This window comes from Cavia porcellus, unplaced genomic scaffold, assembly GCF_034190915.1.
Source record: "Cavia porcellus strain 051 isolate PalLab524CR breed Dunkin Hartley unplaced genomic scaffold, mCavPor4.1 scaffold_7, whole genome shotgun sequence".
Lineage (NCBI taxonomy): Eukaryota > Metazoa > Chordata > Mammalia > Rodentia > Caviidae > Cavia > Cavia porcellus.
Genome location: NW_026947490.1, coordinates 39,366,377 through 39,381,998, shown reverse-complemented (window position 1 = coordinate 39,381,998; position 15,622 = coordinate 39,366,377). Strand labels below are relative to the sequence as shown.

At 38.0% G+C, this 15,622-nt stretch overlaps 1 protein-coding gene across 1 annotated transcript in view; it reads left to right on the top strand.

Annotated features, from left to right (window-relative positions):
* Tdrd12 (tudor domain containing 12) overlaps positions 1-15,622 on the top strand; it is an 84,735-nt gene that overhangs the window by 53,045 nt on the left and 16,068 nt on the right. The gene's annotated exons all lie outside the window — the stretch shown is intronic.

Below are 15,622 nucleotides of genomic sequence, written 5' to 3'. Positions count from 1 at the left end.
TGATAGGATTTTTTTCAGTTGTATTTTCAGAAAAAAAAAATTGCATGCCTCTAATTCCAGCACTGGTAAGGCTGAGGCAGTAGGACCACTACAGATCTGAGGCTAGCCTGGAATACATAGTGAGACCCTCTTGCAAAAAAATGAAAACAAAGAAAATTAACTCTTATTAAAAATAATGCAATGACTAGCTTAATCTTTTCCAAAAATTCCTAATTTCTCTTGTGCAGAAAATTTTGAGAATCAGAATTGCTGAATTAAAAGTAATTTTCTTTCAAATATTTTATTTCTGTGTTTCCTAATTTAAATTTTTTCCCTTTTCTCTTTAATGCATTGTCTCCTTCTGGCTGCTATAACATGCTGTAACAAATCACCTCCACTGGTGACTTAAAATGATAGAGATTTCTTTTCTCCTAATTCCAGAGGCATTGCCAGGGCTATGCTGGAGCCTCCAGGAAACAACCCAGTCCTTTCCTCTTCTGGTCTCTGTTGGCTCCAGGTGTGGCTTGATAGGTCTCAGCATATGGATATGGCTATATATCTCTCTAGCCTTTGTCTTTGTCACATCACCTTTTCCTCTTCTCTCCAGTCCCTTGTGAAGATACTCCTTTCTGGAGGGAAAGCTGTCTGAATCAAGAACAGTCTTTTCCTCTAGAGTTCATTAATTATATCTGCAAAGACCCTTTTTAAAATAAGGTCGCAGTGACTTTAGAAATTAGGATGTGCATATGCATTTTGTGGAGAGGGCACCATTTCAGTCCACAAGTTTTTTTGTTTTTTGTTTTGTCTTTTTTGAGACAGGGTCTTGCTACACAGTTCAGGCTGTCCTTGAGCTCACTTTGTAGCCCAGGCTGGTCTCGAACTCCCAACAATCCTCCTGCCTCAGCCTCCCGAGTGCTGGGATTACAGGCATGAGCCACCACACCCGGCTAATCCACAAGTTTTTACTGAAATACTTTTTCTTTAGTTTCTAATTTTTTTTCTGAGTTTTGTTACCTCATTTCTAAGTTTTTCTGTTTCTTATTTAAATTTTTCTTTTCTGGGGAAATGGAGGTGTAGGGATTGACCTCAGGGCCTTATACGCCAAACCCCAATTTGTGTTATTTTTAAATGCCACCTATCATTTAAAAAGCCAAGAGGCACTGTGTTTTTAAAGGGTAAATTATTTATTATTTATTTATTTTTTGATACCAGGAATTGAATTCATGACCTTGCGCTTGCCACTGAGCTATGTCCCCAGCCCAATTTTGATCTGTTTTGTGATACATCTTTTGTTTTTATTTTGGCAGTAGTGGAGTTTGGAGCCAGGGGTGCTTTACTACTTAGCTACATTTCTGGCCATTTATTTGTTTGTTTATATGCTTATTTATTTAAATCTTGACACAGAATCTCAGCTAGTTGCTTAGGTTAGCTTCAAACTTGTGAACCTCCTGCCTTTAGCCTCCCAACTAGCTGGGATTACAGGTGTGTGCCACCATACCTGGTCGTAGATACAGTATCTTTAGGGACTGTTTTTATTGATTATTTTATTTATATATATATTTTTTATTATTATTAATTTATATGGGATTTGACCTTTATACTTTATTATTGCTCTCTTTTAGATAAAATTTATTTTCCTAAATAAAATTTACTCGAGAACCCATGCAGCAGGGTAACTTTTCTCGTTTCTGTTGTTTATATGTTGTATGAAAAAACAAAACAAAACAAAAAAAAGAATGTGACAGAGCATTTGAGATTTTCTGGCTCCCTTTCCTTCTCCTATCCAGGCCTTTCCTTCCTTCACTGCTCTTGCTTTTGGATGGAAGACTGAGGTACAAGAGCCTTGGTAGTGGGGCTGCCTTGTCTTGCAGACCTGTGTGTTTTAACGACCACTTGCAGGCTCTGTTCTGGGCCCAGGGCTGCTCCACTCCTTTCCTTTTCTGCCCCGGATTGAGGCCTGAGGCAGCACCGTGTAGCTCTTGCCCTCATGGTATGGGGTTTGCTCCTCTGCTTTTTTTAAAAAAATTAATAGATTTTTAGAGCACTAAATTAATAGAAAGTATGGACAGTTCCCATAAATCACCTCACTGCCCCTTTCCTATTGTTGACATCTTACCTTAGTGTGATATATTTATGACAGTTGAAGAACCATTATTGATACATTATTAACCAGATTCCTTAGTTTAAGTTTTGCTCTTGTAATTGTACAGTCAGGTGGCTTTTGATAAACGTGTAGCATTTGTATCTACCAATACATTGTCATTCAGAGTAGTTCCATTGCTTTCATCATCCTCTGTACTACCTCTTTTCATCCCTCTCCCTTCCAACAGACTCCTGGAACCCTGTACTGTTTTCTGTTTTTCAGGATATACAATTGGAGCTATACAGAATGCATCCTTTTCAGATTGTTTCTTTCCTTTAGTAATATGCATTTAAGTTTTCCAAGTCTTTTCATGGCTTGATATGCACATAATATAGCCCATTGTCAAGATGAGTAGTTTATCCATTCATTTTGAAGGACTTTGTGGTTGGCCCATTTTGATAGTTATGGTAAAGCTTCTGTGAACATTCATGTGCAGATTTTTGTGTGAACGTAAATCCTTAACTCCTCTGGGTAAATACGTAGGACTGCGATTGTTGGATCAAATGCTAAATATATATTTAGTTTTGTGACAAACTGCTAGGTTGTCTTCCAAGGTGGCTGCACCTTTGCATTCCTACCAACAATGAATGAGAGTTATTTTCACTCTACTTTCTTGCCAGTATTTGGCACTACTGGGTTATGGATTTAACAAATCTTTAGCTATATAGTCTGTGTGTCTTGTTGAGTTTTCAGTTTCCTGATGACATATATAATATGTTTGAAAGATATGGTGGATGTTTAAATTTTCTAAATTTATTACTGTAAAGATACATTGCCTTTAATCACACTCATTTATTGTTCAGCCTCACTTTGAACACCTTATCCCATTATTTTTGCCACTTAATGAAGTGACTTTAAATTCCCTTTAGTGAGTGATTTTAATTGTGCTGTTATAGCTGCCTTAATGTCCTGAGTTTGTTCAAAGCATTTCTCTTTCATGGTCATTTTAACTTTGGAGAAGAGCCAGGCATTCTACTGTGAATGAGGTGGTAAGTGAGGTGGATGAGGGTGTACCGTAATGTTTTTACAATCCTGCCTTTTTGTTAGATCAAAAACAGAATTCACTGTATCTTTTGTTACATCTCTAAGACAAGCTAGAGGACTTCAGAACTGCTTCAGAGAGTGGCAAGAATGATGGGATAAGTATGTTTGAAGCAAGGGTGGGGGGAGTGTTTAATGGGGGGGGTATTAACAATGTGTCACTAATTTTTAAAATTTAAGTATTCACCATATAGTTTGAGCTGTTGAATATCTTTTACATGTTTATATGGATCTGCATATACTCTGTAGTAAGATGTCTGTTCAAAAATTTTTACTTAAATTTTTTTAACTTTTTAAAGTTTTAAATTTTTAATTACTTTAAAATTTATTTTTATTTTTAACTTCATTTTATTTTATTTTATTTTATTAATTTATGTTATGTTGTACTATGATTTTTTGGGGGGGGTTGGTATTGGGGATCAAACTTAAAATCTTGTGCTTGCCAAGCAGGCGCTTATGCTGCTGAGCTAAATCCCTGGCCCTGTTATGTTATTTTAAAAATTTTTATTTTAAAGAGAATAAAACTAAGAAAAAAAAAAAATAGAACAAGGCCAACCAAAAGAAACCAGTGTAGGTGATACAGGAGTTCAGAACAACAGGAAATCAACAATGGTTACCATAATGCCTTCTGCTATCTTCAAAATAGCTGCAGATGCCTTTAGACATAGTAAAAATCAAACAAAACAGAATAGAACTAATAAAAACAAAACAATGAATGCAGCAAAGGACTTCAAAACAAGAAAATAGTAAATCTAAAATGACTACCATAATATATCTTTGAAATAGCTGCTCATACCATCAAATACAATAAAATTAAACAGAACAAAACAATGAAAATGGTACAGAACTTCAAAGCAAGACAATAGGGAATCAACAATGGCTATCACCCTCAGAAGGAGATCCCCTATAGAAGCTACACTGCCATCTTCTGAATAGATAATCAGACTACCGGCTTTAGACCTGCAAAGTCAGTGAAACACTGAACACTACAAGCATTAAATTGTATTCCACATTAATAACCATTATTGCAGCCTGTATTTCTCCAGATCAGCTAGTTGCTTATGGCAAGGGATGGGGGATGTGTGTTTGGCTGTTCTTGTTTCTCAGCCCACATGCCAGAAGGGGTGGCATCTGGCTTTCCCCCTAGCAGCCCATGCATGGCACCAATTCATGGCGGGGGGGCTTCTTGTGGACTTCTTGTTCTCTTTCCTCCACAGTCTGTGAATGGCGCTGCCTCACTCTCCACATGACCCATTTGCAGGGAGGGTTTGCTTCTTGGTGACTTGTTCTCTTCCCCTGTGGTCCACAAATGGCACTGATTCACGGGAAAAAGCTGGTGTCTGGCTGTCCCCACTGTGGCCTATGCATGGTGCCAATTTGCAGGGAGGGCTTGCTTATTGGTGACTTCCTGTTCTGTAATGTTATTTTTGTGGTGCTGAGGTTTGAACTCAGCCTCATGCATTCCAGGCAAGTGCCCTGTCACTGAGCTACACTCTTTCAGCTCTCTTACTGTTTTAAAATTCTTTATATGTTTTGGATAAAAGTCCTTTGCCAAGTACTACATGTTTTGCAAAATTTTTCTCCCCTTATTTGGCTTGTCTTTGTTCTCTTTATGGTGTTTTTGGAGAGCATAAGGTTTCATAATTTTAATGAAAACAGTTTACTAATATTTCTTATATTATGGATTGTGCTTTTAGCATTATGTCTGAAGTATCAACAGCTGGGTGCAATAGCATACACCTGTAATCCCAGCTACTTGGGAGGCTGAGGCAGAAGGACAGAAAGAGGGTTAGGATTATAACTCAGTGATAGAAAAAGTCATTCCCAAATCTACGATCACTTAGAATATTTTCCTGTGTTGTGTCTCTCATCTGCTATTCTTTAGGAGTATATGGAGGATATTTTGTCAACTACCATTGTAATTTTTATGCCTGAAGTCTGCTTTTGCTGTCCAGTTCCTTTGCCTTTGTTCATATGGGGATCTAAAGAGACTAGAACCCCACTGCCAAATCTCTAAAGTCTCTTTTTTTTTTTTTTAAATCTGCTATATTGAGGTATAGTTTGTATATGATAAAAATGACTAATTAAGTGGTATTGTTTGCCAACTTTTGATAATGTACATAGTCACTTAACCACTGTCACTGTCATGATACAAGCATGTCCATCACCTGATAAAGATCTGTCCCCTGACAGTGAGACCATGCCCCATACCACTGTCCTTAACAACCCTTCATCTGCTTTATTTCATGGTAGTTTGCCTTTATTAGCATTTTACATTAGTGGAATCAGGCTGTATGTGGTGTTTTTAGTCTTAATTTCTCTTTAGTATAATGCTTTTAGATTCATCTATGCTGTTTTTATTGTTGAGTAATATTCTAAAATGCAGAAATACAGAACCATAGTTTGTTGTATTTGGATTATTTTCAATTTCTCTTTGCTTCAAACATTTGTGTTACAGGCTTTTTTTGATATACATTTTCATTTCTCTTAAGAATAGAGCAGGGGGGCTGGGGATTTAGCTCAGCGGCATAAGCACCTGCCTTGAAAGCAGGCAGTCGTGAGTTCGATCCCTGGTACCAATAAAAATGAAAAAGACAAAAAAAAAAAAAAGAGTAGGAGCAGAATTGCTGTGTCATAAGTGTCTGTTTATAAGAAACTATCAGTTTGAGGGAACCCCGCCCCAGCCCAGCGAACTGTCTTCTTCACCTGGGGACCAGGCTCCGGCTTCCTGTCGGTAAAGTGAGTCCAGCGGAGGCCCAGAATTGTCTTCTTCGCCTGGGGGCCAGGCTCTGGTTTCCTGTCAGACAAGTGAGTCTGGCAGAGGCAGGGAACCCCACCCCAGCCCTGCAAACTCTTTTCTTCACCTGGGGGGCAGGCTTCGGCTTCCAGACGGGTCCAGCGGAGTCCAGCGGAGGCCCGGAACTGTCTTCTTCACCTGGGAACCAAGCTCCGGCTCCCTGTTGGGATGAGTGGGTCCAGCGGAGTCACGGAACTCTTCTTCACCTGGGGGCCAGGATCCGGCTTCCTGTCTGGTGGAGTGAGTCCAGAGGAGGTGGGGAGCCCTGTCCCAGCCCGGCGGAGCTCTCTTCTTCGCCTGGGGACCAGGCCCGGACTTTCTGTCGAGATCAGTGAGTAAGGAGAGGGCAGGGAATTCAGTCCCAGCCTGGCTGACCTCTCTCCCTCACTTGGAACAACACTTGAAGCTCGAAAATATAGGAAAATGACAAAACGAAAAGAGCAAAATGCAGTCTCAAACATTCAGCCCATCCCAAGAAAGCCTAGGAGCCATGGGCATAGAAGAAAATACATCCCACATAACTGAAATACCTGAAATACTAGTAACTGAAATAAAGAAGCAATTCTGGGAAGCCTTAAAAGAATTCAAACTAGAAATAATCTCTCAGGTGAAAGAAGAAATGATAAATGAAGGAGATGCTGAACATATCTAAAGACACAGTTAAAAAATTGGAGGAGATAAATAAAAAGAATCCCTGGATGAACACTATAAGAAACAAACAGAATATATAAAGCAGATGCAAAGAGATATACAGGAAATCAAAAACTCCATCGAAAGCTGTAAAAACGGCCTCAATGAATGTGAAGATGGAATTTCAGACCTCAAAGACAAGATTGCAACCAGTGAACAGGAAAGGAAAGATCTTTTAAAAATAACAAGAAATCAGGAAATAATAATTCAACACCTGCAAGATGATGCAAAGAGGAACAACATAAGGTGAATAGGGATAAATGAAAAAGAAGGGACAACATAAAGGATGTCAAGAGGATAGAGAAGTAATAGCTCAAAATTTCCCAAACATAAGATTGGAAACTGATAACAAGATCAATGAAGCATGTAGAACTCCAAATAGCCATAACCAAAATAAAACTACACCCAGACACATAATAATGGCCATCCCAGAAATTGAACAAAAGAATAGAATATTAAAAGCTGTCAGAGAGAAAAGACAGATCACCTATAAAGGAAAACCTATCAGAATCACAGCAGACTTCTCAGCACAAACAATAAAGTCAAGAAGAGCATGGAGTGAAGTATTTCAGATCCTAAAGGAAAATGATTTCCAACCTAGACTGATATACCCTGCAAAACTGTCCTTCAAAATGGATGGAGAAATAAGATACTTCCATGACAAAGAACAGCTGAAAACCTTCATGATCACCAGGCCAACTCTGCAAAGAATACTGAAAGCCTAGATACACTTAGGAAAAAACCACTAAACAAAGCAAACAATTAAACAGAACTGAAAGATAAAGATGCAACAGCAAAAAGATAACATGTCAACAACAAACCAGTATATAACAGTTCTAACCATTAATGTAAATGGTCTCAATGCACCAATTAAAAGAAACAGACTGGCAGAATGGATCAAGAAACAGAATCCAACCATATGTTGTCTACAAGAAACCCATCTAACCCAAAAGGATACCCACAGACTGAAAGTCAAAGGATGGAAAACAATACTTCATGCAACAGGAACCCCCAAAAAGTGGGGGTGGCTATTCTGTTTGCAGACAATGTGAAGTTCAAGCCAATAATGATCAGAAGGGATAAAGAAGGTCACTACATACTGGTTAGGGGAAAACTCCAAGAGGAAGAGATAACTATCTTAAATATATATGCACCAAATTCCAGAGCACCCAGTTATATAAAACAAGTACTAACAGAAATGAAAAACCAAGTTAACAGTGACACATTTCTAACGGGATATCTTAACACACCATTGACACCAATGGACAGATCAACCAGACAGAAAACCAGCAAAGAAATAAAAGAACTGAATCGCACCTGTGAACGAATAGACTTAATAGACATATACAGAGTATTCCACCCAACAACAAAAGAATATACATTCTTCTCAGCAGTGCATGGGTCATTTTCTAAAATTGACCATATATTAATTCACAAAACATACCTAAATAAATGCAAAAGGGTTGAAATCATCCCTTGCATGCTTTCGGACCATAGTGCTATGAAATTAGAAATTAATGATAGAAGATACTACAAAATTCCCACAAACACATGGAAACTGAATAACACACTCTTCAGTAATCAGTGGGTCACAGAGGAAATTAAAGAAGAAATTCAACACAACCTACAAGAAAATGAAAACACAAATACAACTTACCGAAATCTGTGGTATGCAATGAAAGCTGTCCTCAGAGGAAAATTTATTGCACCGAGTTCCCACATCAGGAAAACAGAATGAATACAAATAAATAACCTGATGCTACACCTCAAACAGCTAGAAAAAGAAGAGCAAGTCAAGCCCAAAGCCAAAAGAAGAGAGGAAATTATAAAAATCAGAGCATAAATCAACGCAATAGAGACTAAGTAAACAATCCAAAGAATCAACGAATCAAAGAGTTGGTTCTCTGAAAGAATAAATAAAATTGATAAGCCCCTAGCCAACCTTATTTTAAAAAGGGAAGAAAAAACTCAAATTCATGCAATAAGGAATGAAAGAGGAGAAATCACTACAGAGCCTATAGAAATACAGAAAATCATCAACACCTATTTCGAAAACCTCTACTCTGCATACGAAGTACCAAAGCTAGGTCAAGAAGATGTAAAACTACTGAATAATCCAATTTCTATTAATGAAATCGAAAATGTTATTAAATCCTTACCTACAAAGAAGAGCCCAGGCCCAGACAGATTCACTGCAGAATTCTACAAGAAATACAAAGAAGGCCAACACTCCTCAAACTCTTCAATGAAATTGAAAAGGAAGCAGTCCTTCCTAAATCATTCCTAGAAGCAAATACTACTCTAGTACCAAAACCTGAAAAGGATGCAGCTGAAAAAGAGAACTACAGACCAATCTCCCTAATGAACACAGATGCAAAAATCCTCAATAAAATATTGGCAAATAGGATGCAGCAAATCATCAAGAAGATCATACACCATGACCAAGTGGGATTCATCCCAGGCATGCAGGGATGGTTCAATATACGTAAATCAATAAATGTAATACACCATATCAATAGAGCCAAAAGTAAGAACCACATGATCATTTCTATAGATGCAGAAAAAGCTTTTGACAAGGTCCAATATTCATTCATGATAAAAACCTTGCAGAAAATTGGAATAGATGGTCTGTACTTCAATATAATAAAGGCCGTCTGTGACAAACCAACAGCCAATATCATACTAAATGGCCAAAAATTGAAGGCCTTTACTTTAAAATCAGGCACAAGACAAGGATGTCCTTTATCACCACTCCTATGTAATATAGTACTGGAAATCCTAACCAGAGCAATTAGACAAGAGAGAGAAATAAAAGGGATAAATAAAGGAAAAGAAGAAGTTAAATTATCATTGTTTGCAGATGACATCATACTCTACATAGAAGACCTCCTAAACTCCATTGAAAGACTCTTAAGATATAATAAATAAATTCAGTAATGTAGCTGGATATAAAATCAATACTCAAAACTCAATAGCATTCCTATACACTAACAACAAAGTCACAGAGAAATAAGAGAAACCACACCCTTCACACTATTAACCAAAAAAATGAAATATCTAGAAATTACTCTCACGAAAGAAGTGAAAAACCTGTACAAGGAAAATTATAATACACTGAAAAATGAAATTGAAGATGATCTTAGGAAATGGAAAGACATCTCTTGCTCATGGATAGGAAGAATAAATATTGTGAAAATGGCCATTTTCCCAAAACTTTTATACAGATTCAATGCAATCCCGATAAAAATACCATCAACATACTTCACAAAACTCGAGAAATCACTCCTAAAATTCATCTGGAGCGAGAAGAGACCTAGAATAGCAAGGACAGTTCTAAGCAGTGAAGGCAAGGCAGGAGGTATCACAATCCCTGACTTGAAGTTATGCTACAAAGCAACCGTAGTAAAATCAACATGGTACTGGAACCCAAACAGAGCTGAAGATCAGTGGAATAGATTAGAAGATACAATCACAACTACAAACACACTGAACCACCTTATCTTCGATAAAGGGGCCAAACATGTTCACTGGGAGAATGACAGTCTCTTTAATAAATGGTGCTGGAAAAACTGGCTCTCCATATGCGGAAAACTAAAACTAGACCCATGCCTATCACAATGTACTCAAATAAAATCTAAATGGATCAAAGATCTAAATATTAAAACAGAAACATTAAATCTATTGGAAGACAAATAGGGTAAAAACCTTGAAGATATAGGAGTAGGCAGGTAAGTCATGAATAGGACCCAAACTGCACGGGAAATACTTCCCAGAATCAATAATTGGGATCACCTCTTATTAAAAAGTTTGCACGTCAAAAGAAATCTCCAGCATAGTGAAAAAAAAAACCCCACAAACTGGGAAAAAATCTTAGTAACAAAGAACTTCTGTCTAAAACATATAAAGAATTTAAAGAAATCAGACCCCCAAAATTCAAAGACCCAATCCGAAAGTGGGCATCTGAGATGAATAAACAATTCTCTGATTAAGAAATACAAATGGCAAATAAATATATGAAAAAATGTTCATCATCATTAGCCATTAGAGAAATGCAAATTAAAACCACACTGAGATTTCATCTCACTCCTGAAAGAATGGCCAAGATCAAGAAAACCACCAACAACAAATGCTGGAGAGGCTGTGGGGAAAAAGAAACTCTCCTGCACGGTTGGTGGGAGTGTAGATTAGTGCAAACATTGTGGAGGTCAGTCTGGAGATTTCTCAGAAAACTGGGACTGGAAGCCCCATTTGACTCAGCTATACCACTTCTAGGCATATTTCCAGAAGAACTGAAAGCATCATACCATAGTGATATATGTGCACCCATGTTTATAGCAGCACAATTTGTAATAGCCAGATCTTGGAAACAACCTTAAGTGTCCATCAGCTGAAGAATGGATAAAAAAGTTGTGGTATTTTTATACAATGGAGTACTACTCAGCTATAAAGAATGATCACACTGGGAAACTTCTGAGAACATGGCGGACAGACAACAGCAACTACCGAAGGCTCTCTGAAAGGCTCGGCTCAGAGGCCAGGAATGATGCGGACTAAGGAGACACGAACCAGTAGAGATATGCTCTGCTGACTCAGGAACGAACTGGGCTGAGAGAAGCCAACTTAGAATACAGTCCTGGCGCTAAAATAGGAACAGAAAAGACTCAGTGTAGAGGCTCGACCCTGCGCCATTGGAAACCGCGATTTGGGTTTCCCCCCGCCCGGCGGCTGGCTGCCTCCACAGTGGCTCAGCAAGGAGAGACGTGCAGAAGCTCTGGGAACGGGAGTCTGCGAACGGAGTCGAAAACAGGACGGACAAGGAGGCGTACACGAAAACTGACTGGTGGCGAGGTGAGTGAGAAACTGACCCCCTACCACAGTTTGACTCCAGCGGAGGTCTTTCTGGGCTCAGGCAGTCCTGTAAGAGCAGGGCGCGGTGGCAACTCCAGCCACACATTCCCCTCTCGGACGGGATTGGTGAAAAGTGCCTGGCCTGAGTGACGCTGCGGGCGGACTCCCTAGGCTGGCCTAACCCAGATCCCAGAACCTGACGGTGGCCCGGAGGAGCGACTGACTCCTGCGTAGGCTGCCTCCTCTGCAACTCCCTGGTGCGCAGCGGTAGGCGGGAACAACTAGCCAGCGCAACTTGATCAGGCTGTGGCTGACAGGCAGGGAAGCCGGGCCTCCTATGTAAGCTTGCATTTTATAAGGAACAGAAAATATGGGGAAGGGAAGCAACAAAAAAGGCTCCTCAGCCCCCAATCCTGAGAATCAGGCAATAGTGGACACCGCGCCAATATACATTAAGCGCCATATTGAGAGCCTCATAGACCAATTCAGGAATGAAGTTATCAATGACCTGAAGCTAGAAGTATGCAGAATAGTTAGAGAAATGCTAAGCACCACCCAGGAAAAAACAGATGGTGGAATGGAAGAACAGAAAAAGAGGGGAGAATTGCTTGATGGAGAAAACAGAGAAAGCATTGAGTATGTGAAGCAGGTTCAAAGGGACTATCAAGAAATTAAGTCTATCCAAGACTGGCATAACAGCTTGAAAGAAACTAAGGACAGACTATCTGAACTGGAGGGCAGACTTGAAATATGGGAGAATGAAGTGAAAAACTTCTTAAAAATAACAAAGAAACAAACAGCAATAATACAAAGACAAGAAGATGATAAGAGGAGCCATAACTTAAGGATTAAGAACATAAAAGAAGAAGTAGGGACACAAACAAGTGAACTACAAAAGCTACTCACAGAAATAATCCAGGAGAATTTTCCTAATTAGGAAAAGGTAAAGATACTCAGATGTATGAGGCATACAGGACCCCAGCTACCTACAACCCTAAAAGAGAAACACCCAGGCATATAATAATAAAAATTCCAGAAATTCAATACAAGAACAGAATATTAAAAGCTGTAAGAGACAAGAAACAGATCACTTGGGGCTGGGGATTTAGCTCAGCGGCATAAGCGCCTGCCTTGCAAGCAGGCAGTCGTGAGTTCGATCCCTGGTACCGATAAAAATGAAAAAGACCAAAAAGAAACAGATCACTTACAAGGGAACACCCATCAGAATTACAGCAGATTTCTCTTCACAAACCATCAAATCACGAAGAGCATGGGGGGAAATAATTCAAGCTTTGAAAGATAATAATCTCCAGCCAAGATTGAGATATCCTGCACAACTGTCCCTGGAAATTGATGGAAAAACGAGGTGCTTCCAGGATAAAGAGGAACTGGGGGAATTTGCAACCACCAATTCAACCCTACAGAAAGTATTGCAGGATATTCTAAAAAAAGAAAAATACAAAGAACCCAGAAATAGTGGCGGGGAGGCCACAACGAATGGAGCAGAGAACAAAATGAAGAAGACAAACTGACAGCTACTGACAGAAAAAGAGCTCAACAGAAATGAGACAGAGAAGATTGGATGATAGGAACAGCTATTTTGGAGAAAATGACATCTTAATAGGTAATGCTGATTTAGTACCATCTTGTTTTGAAGTCTCATCTAGCTTTTGTTCTTCTGTCTCCAATGGTCTAAACAGGTTGTATCTTATTGGATTTTGTTATGTACGATAGTATAAGCAAAAACCTTTTAAAGACAAGGATATTATACAGAGACCATTGTTCATTTTCTGTTAGTCGATTCTAAATACTCTATAATGCTGTCATTCTCTTAAATGGTCTTACATTGCTTTGATATACTTAATGCTACAGTATATGAAGTTGTACTCAAGGACTTCAGGGAGGGAGTCAATATGATAACTATTTTTGGGTCAGAAATATCTGGTGGTGAAACACTATTCTGCTTAAATGGTTATGTTTTGATCTGCCCTGTTTCGCTGTTATGCCCTCTTTTTTCTCAATCTCCACTCCATTATTTACTTTTTTATTTTTATCCATTTAATTAAAGGGAAAAATATAGCAGGATATAATATAGTAACCCACTTTGACTTTCTATTATCTCGATTTGAACCCCTGTATTACTCTCACCATCTTGTTTTTGACTGAGGTTCCTCTATTCTGTTTTGCTGGATAGTATCAGGTTCGAAAGTTTAGGCATCAGCTGAGAAGATAATGAGATTCATTATAACGCCCATTCTCGTTGACTTTTATCTACTTTTGAAGACCTACAATATCTCCAATGTTTTGGTTTTGTCGGTTTTATTCTTTACTGTTTTGTTCAATTGTATTACAACTAATGATATAGGCAATTCTATTAGAAATAGCGGGAGGCATTATGGTAACCATTGTTGATCACCTTGTATTATGTTTTTATATTATCTATTATATCCACACTTTTGACTTGACCGATTCTGTTCTGTTATGTCACATTTGGTTTTACTCTCTTCCAAAAAAGCAATAAGAACCGTGGGAGCAATGAAACCCAAAATGTGTAATAGTCACTGTACAAAAGAGAGGAAAAGAAAGTACTCTAAACTATATAACTGCATGTATATTTAAATGTATAAGATAGAAAATGATATCACAGAGTTTTATTGGATCATTGAACAGAACTGTTTGCAGTATCATTGTTGGAATGTCCACTCTACAAGCTTTAATTTTGTGACTTGAACAATTATTTCTAAGATGGCAATATGTAATCCATTAACTAGTGATTTCCTACTGCGCATTTTTTTCTTCTGTAAATCTGTATAACTTGTACCCCTTCACTGTTTTTTATTTCTTTCTTTTCTTTTCTCCTTAAATAAAAAAAAAGAATGATCACACTGAGACATTTATAAATAAATGGACGCAGCTTGAGACCATACTCATAAGTGAAATCAAACTCGCATGTATAAATACTGAATAGTTTCCCTAGTGTAAGAAATGATAAGAATACATAAAAGTATGTGGTAATCATGATTCCCAATCATATTGGTTTGAAGCCATATAATGTTTTCACTCATTAACCACAATGGTTTTAACCTGGGTTGTTCGATTTTAGTATCTATGATAGTACAAATAGCAATTTTGAAGAAAACACAACATAAAAGCTAGTGCTAATTTAATATCATCTTGTTTTGAAGTCCCATCAAGCTATGATACATCTGTTTCCACTGGTTTTAACATGTTGTATCTTACTATATTTCACTATATGCTATAGTATAAACAAAATTCTTTATAGGCAAAGAGATAATAAAGAAACCGTTGTTCATTTTCTATTAGCTGATTCTAAATACCCTGTAATTCTTGCATTCTCTTGAATGGCTTCACACTATCTTGATATGCTTGATGTTGTAGCATACGAAGTTACACTCAAATAATTCAAAGAAAGAGGCACTATGGCGACTACTATTATGTTAGATTATCTGGTGGTGAAACACAATGATGCTTGAATGGTTTGGTTCTGCCCTGCGTTGTTCTGTTACAATATCCTCTCTTATGTCAATCCCCCCCCCTTTTTAAATTAATCTATTTTCTCTCATTTTTTTAATTAAGGGAAAACTAAATTAAAAGTAGCGGGACATAGTATAGTAACTTTCTTGGTTTTCCTATTAACCTGATTTGAACCCAAGTATTGCTCTCCCTATCTTGTTCTGATTATTCTATATTCTATTTTGTTTGATAGTATCAAGTTTGGAGGGTATAGGCAACCACTTTGAAGGCAATAAGATACACTATGAGGCCCATTATGGTTTGACTATTATCCTTTTTTTTTTTTGAAGTCCTGCAAGGTCTTCAGTGTAGGTTTTATTGGTCTTGTTCTGTGCTGTTGTGATCAATTCTATTATACCTGGTGATATAGACAAATCAATTTAAAAATAGCAAGAGGCATAACGGTAACCACTTTTGATCACCTGGTATTCTATTTTTGCATCATGTGCTGTGCCCACCCTTCTGTTCTAACTGACTCTGTTTTGCTTAGTCACATTTGGTTTTATTCTCTTCAAAAAAAGTAATAAGAACCATGGGAGTAATAAAACCCCAAAAATCTAATTGTTATTGTAAAAAAGAGAGGAAAGGAA